Raw genomic sequence first — 6,010 nt, 5'->3', positions numbered from 1 at the left:
TGAAAGTGATTTCCTTTTATAATTGTTCCTAGTCATAACGTCCAATTAGTTAAAGCACTATAAAGCTGGAAATCTCAACCATTAAGGACATTGTTTGATAAGGACCTGCCAAGTAGCTGTCGGCCATATTTGTAGATGGTACCTGGGGACTGGGGGTGCTGAGATGTGGTGTGAATCCCACTACTTCTTTGGCAGGGGTTATGGGAACTGCTCTTCTCTTGGAAAAGTACAAATTGGCGAAACTTGAAGGGGTCCCTAGTGTGCATGAATTTGAGAACAAAAACATGAAAGGGAATTCAATTATGTAGTCTCTTGATCAAAGTGAAACAATGAAAATTAGTGTACAGAGAGGACTCTATACTAGGCTGTTACATTTAATCGTTGCAACTATTCTTATTATTACTTTGATTTGGAAGAGGAGGAAACTAAAGCTAGGAGAGTTCAAACAATTACCCAAGGCCACACTGCTAGCAGTACAGCCATATTTCAAACCAGGCTCTCTTTTTTTTTTATTTTATTAATTAATTAATTAATTTATTTTTACTTTTGGCTGTGTTGGGTCTTCGTTTCTGTGCGAGGGCTTTCTCTAGTTGCGGCGAGCAGGGGCCACTCTTCATCGCGGTGCGCGGGCCTCTCACTATTGCGGCCTCTCTTGTTGCGGAGCACAGGCTCCAGACGCGCAGGCTCAGTAGTTGTGGCTCGCGGGCCTAGTTGCTCCGCGGCATGTGGGATCCTCCCAGACCAGGGCTTGAACCCGTGTCCCCTGCATTGGCAGGCAGATTCTCAACCACTGCGCCACCAGGGAAGCCTCCAGGCTCTCTTAAATCTCTCTGTGATGCCCGGATGCCTTGACCAGAGGCAAATTCTGCGGAAGAATGAAATGATATTCATTTGCAGGAGAAATGAGAAATGGATTTAGTTGACTCAGTGTGTAAAGGAAACACAGGAGATTGAGTATAGGCAGCAATGGAACTTGATATTAAACACAGGAATTACTCGTATCACTTGGGGTCTCATTCTTGTTCTAGCTGAACTTAGTTAATTTATCCTTCATATATTAAAATTTTTGATCTCATAATATTTATCTAAAATAAACAGTGGTTCTTAACCTTGGAATTCTTGTAATCACTATGGATTGTGTCCCAAGGAAAATATATACACATACGACCCTTCCTTTAAAATCACCCAGGTCCTTCCTTCCTGTTCCACCACACCTCTAATGTCAAGAAATCTTTCTCCAAATATGTAACTTTACAAATTGCTCTGACTTTCTGGGCCACAGACAATCTTTATAGTCCAGGGGCTGTTCAACCCGCAGGCATCAGATTTTCTATGCTCTAGTCTGTTCTGGGTTCTTATGGATGTATTTTCTCTTTTTTTTTTCCAGCCTTAAGAAAATTCCTACAATAAACTTTATCCAGGTGTTTGACCACCTTTTACTCCTGTATTTTTTGTGTCATCCTCTTGGGTTGCCCTTTTTATCTGATTGCTTCCTCCAAGAGCAATTTTAATGTCAGGTCAGGTATGCTTAAGGATACTTTTGTTATGCTACAATACTTGAATGACAGTTTGGTTGGATTTAAAGTTATAGGTTCAATGGTCTTTTCTTCTATACTTTAAAAATATTTTTTCATTGTCTATTTGCATCCAGTTTTGCTATTGAAAATTGTACTATCAGTATGATTCTTGTTCCTCACCTGTTAATATGATCTTCTTATCAGAAGATCACCAAGAATAAAGTTAAATGGCAGATTAGGAGAAGAAATTTGTATTGAGTAAAACTTATTGTATCTAGAATTATACATATAAAATATACGAATAACTCCAGGTAATCAACAAGAAAAAGAGAGCAACCCCAGTAGAGAAATTGGCAAAGAAATGAAAAAACATTTTAGAGAAGAGGGAATCCAGGAGGTTAGGAAGTGTATGAAGAGATGCCCAAATTTATTAGCATTAGTAATGTAAAATAAAACCACAATGAAATATCACTACATCTATTAGTTTGGCAAAAATTAGAAAGCTGCATGATACCAAGTTTGGTGGTGAAATGGAAATACCTAAAGCCTCACGGAACTGCTGGTGGGAGTCCTGGTTGCATTTAGTCAACTTAAATACCTGCATATCCTTTGACCTAGTAATTCTACTTCTGGGCGTATAATTCCAAGGAAATGTTCACATGCCTCTGTAAAAGGATGCATATCAGAATGTCGATGCATATCAGAATGTTGATGCATTGTTTGTGGAGGGAGAGGTTGGAAACAATCTGGTTAAGTATGATGCAGTGCTGCATTCCACTGAATACTTTCAAGCCATTAGGAGTGACAGATGGAATGTATACATAGCAATGGGGATGGATCTTACAACATAGTTCTGAGTTAAAAAGTAAGAAACAGTATGAGCTCTATACTACAGCACCACTTACGTGAATTAAAGATCTATGTGAGCAAAACAACACACATTGTGTGAGAACAGATACAAATGTCTACAGATAAAACGATTGACATCAACCAGATGAAAATAGTTGCTTTGATTGGAATGGTGGGTATCTGGTGGAGGTGAGGGGAGTCAGAAAAAAGAATAGCCATGGTAGATAGGGAGGAGAGTGAATTAATGAATAAATTAATGAACAAATAAATGAATGAACAAATAAATAAATAAATGAGTCCATCATGGACCAATGATGATAAAGTGCCATGGGTGAAGAGGATGATTAAAGCCCAAATGAAAAGGGAAAAATAACCTAATGTAGACAATGGCACATAATGAGCACTTAGTAAACATTTGTTGAATGAAGAAATGCAGTCTGTGGTGAATCAGTTTTGCAAAGCTAAGAGTTCTTTACTGAATTATTTTAGGAGTTTTGATTTTGGCATATCAATTTTTAAAAAATGTGAACACACCGGTGTTTCAAGACATCTGGATGGCATTAACAGAATTTTTTTCCTCCACTTCTTGAGGTATTGCACAAACATGGACACCTTGTCCTCTTTCAAACTATGCCATGTAGTTTGACTTTTTTTTTTTTTTTTTAATTAATTAATTAATTAATTTATTTTTGGCTGTGTTGGGTCTTCGTTTCTGTGCGAGGGCTTTCTCTAGTTGCGGAGAGCGGGGGCCACTCTTCATTGCGGTGCGCGGGCCTCTCACTATTGCAGCCTCTCTTGTTGCGGAGCACAGGCTCCAGATGCGCAGGCTCAGTAGTTGTGGCACATGGGCTTAGTTGCTCCGCGGCATGTGGGATCTTCCCAGACCAGGGCTTGAACCTGTGTCCCCTGCATTGGCAGGCAGATTCTCAACCACTGCGCCACCAGGGAAGCCCTGTAGTTTGACTTTTGATTCTGACTTATGGAAAATGTCTTCCCAGCAAATATTTGCCTTTTTGATCAAATCTTGGTTCCCAAATACCTGCCTATATGTGGTCATTGATATCCACTTTGATATCCACTTTCTTTGCTGGAGACACTGAGTTGGACTCTGCTTCCTGAGCTTTGAGGTTGTCAGCAGTGGCAGGGTTTAAAGCTGGCCATGACGGTGGATGTGCTGACATGTTTTTCTCTGCCACTGTACAAGATTTGATTTCTTACAGCACCTCCGGGTTTGTCCTTGTCCTCCCCTCTTTCCAGAGGATTTATCCCTGGGGATATAAACTTCTATTGATCTGCTCCAGGTTTTAATATTAGTGATCCTATATTTCTGCTAATAAACATAGTTCACATTTGGCTTTCACTGATTTCAACTTAACGAATATCTATTTGTGTTAATTATTTAAAATTCCAGCTCTAGTCAGATGGACTTGTGTCTTACACCCAGCTTATCACCTAATAGCCCTGTGATACTGGGCAAATTAAATTTCCTAAGCATTTGTTTGTTCTTCTGAACAATATGGGTAGAAGTTTTCTCATAGAGTTGTGGTGACGAGATAATGTAGTTAAGGCTCCACATGGAGCTTGGTGCATAACAAGTTGTTATTATTACTTCATGGAAATCATTATGCTAGGCCTGTGAGGAGACACAAAGATGAATAAGAAAAAAGTTCTTAATTTCATGGACTTGGAGAGAATAAGACAGATGCCCAAACTACAGAGCAATGTGAGAGAGGACCAGTGAGGTCACATATCCTCGTAAGAAGCCTGTGAGACATTCAGAGAACTGCTTCTTCATTTTATAAACAAGGAAACTGAGACTCAGAAGGGTTATGTGACTTGGTTAAGGGGACATAGCTAGTGAGTGCCAGAGCCTTGTTGGGAACCCATGTCTCCTCTGACGGAGCCAGGCCTGATGGATGTGTCCCTGTTTCCGTGGATACTCTTCAGTGTGGCCCAAGGCCTTTTAGCACTGTTGCCTGCCAGGCCATTGACTGGAGCCTCCATGTCCTTAAGCCCAGAGGCTTTGTGTTGAGGGCTCATAACTCAGCCAGGAGATAGACTTTATTTTTTGAGTGAGTTTGGTTGGTTTATGTGGCTGGTATATGTGGACAACATTTCTTCTCAAGACCTGCTTTCAAGCCAACAACCCATTAGAGACAGTAATTCATTAAATTCATCACTTCATTTGAATGAACTTTTATTGAGAGACAGATATGCTCCAGGTCCTTTGTTGGCACTGGGGAGACAAAGATGAAACCTCCTTGCAGAGCCTACAGAGGCATGCAACAATTTACTGCCACATAACAAACAGACAGAGTGCTCCAGGACCTGAGGAAAGAGGGACGGATATTTTCTGGATGAGGAGGTTTGATGGGTCAGAACATTTTCCAGTGGAAGGATCCTGAAAAATGAGGAGATGATTTTCGGGTGAGGAACTGGAGAAGAGGAACCGAGAGAGAGGGGACAGCAGTGTCAAAGGCAGGAGCTGCACGGGTGCAGAGTGGTGCTTAGAAGGCACTGGGGACCAGTGGCAGGGGTGGGTGTAAGTGGACCACGAGCCTGGGAAGGTAGACAAGGATTAGATTGCTAGCGGCCTTCTATGCCCCCAGCTCTGTGGCTGAAGGGACCAGGTGAAGGCTCTTTAAGCTGGAGAATGGCATCATTCGATCTAGGTTGTGTGACACGGCTCTGAGGCAGCGTGGAGGGCAGAGCAGCAAGGCCCCAGACCGGCCGGAGGGGGCCCAAGTCAGGTGGTCTTGACCCCAGACTGATGGGGTCATAAGGGCCTAAGCATGTGGACTTCAGGTACCCAGTGGCAGAAGGCAACCAAACTGGGAAGAAGTCCATGGCCTAACACCCCAAACACTATCAGAGGGTGAACCCCATTACTTTTCCGCCGAGTCACTTCATACAGACAGGTGGTGCTGGCTAGGAGGGAGGCTCCGTTCACATCACGTCTGCAAGTTCTCTTCGAGTACCCAGCTCCAGTCAAAGAGCCCGGGCGTCTTCTATCTGCGCTGAGGGAGCTGGCCTCTTTCTCCCTGGGCATGTGGACCATCAGAACCGGTGTTCCCCCTATTTAAGCATGATTAGGCCTGGCCATTTTGGTGGTAGCTGGGGGGCAAGGGGAAGCGCTAACGTGGTTCAAAATGGAATACACAGAAAAGCAATATTAAAAGAACGAAGAGGTTGTTTAGTGAGGCCTGAAGAGTCTACAGGTGTTTCCTCCTGTGTTGAGAACCAGTGTCCCCTGGGAATCGCATTTCCCGTCGAGCAGGGCCCAGGGCGGACTGAGCGCTGCCGGCACCCCGGTGGTGGAGAGGCCTGAACGGGCGCCACAGAAAACCCAGAGCCTTCCAGGGGGTCTTAGGGCCCATCGCAGTGCGGAGGGGCGCACGACTGGACACACACGCTCACGGAGTTCACACTCACGCACACTTGCCCACGCCCCGCGCACCCTGGCACCCCGTGGGGTTGCGTCCCGCGGCCCACGGCCTCCTGCGCCGCCTGGGTGTGCAGATCCAGCCGGCTGGCCGCGGGCATGGCGGGGTGGGCCGCCGGGGGGCCCGTGAGCGCGCGCAGGGGGTTGACAGGCGCCTCGCTGGAGAAGAGGGGCGGCGGCGGCGCCCGGGGTGGGAGGATGT

Source organism: Balaenoptera musculus, chromosome 8 (assembly GCF_009873245.2).
Source record: "Balaenoptera musculus isolate JJ_BM4_2016_0621 chromosome 8, mBalMus1.pri.v3, whole genome shotgun sequence".
In the NCBI taxonomy this organism is placed as follows: Eukaryota; Metazoa; Chordata; class Mammalia; order Artiodactyla; family Balaenopteridae; genus Balaenoptera; species Balaenoptera musculus.
Note: the sequence above shows the minus strand (reverse complement) of the source record.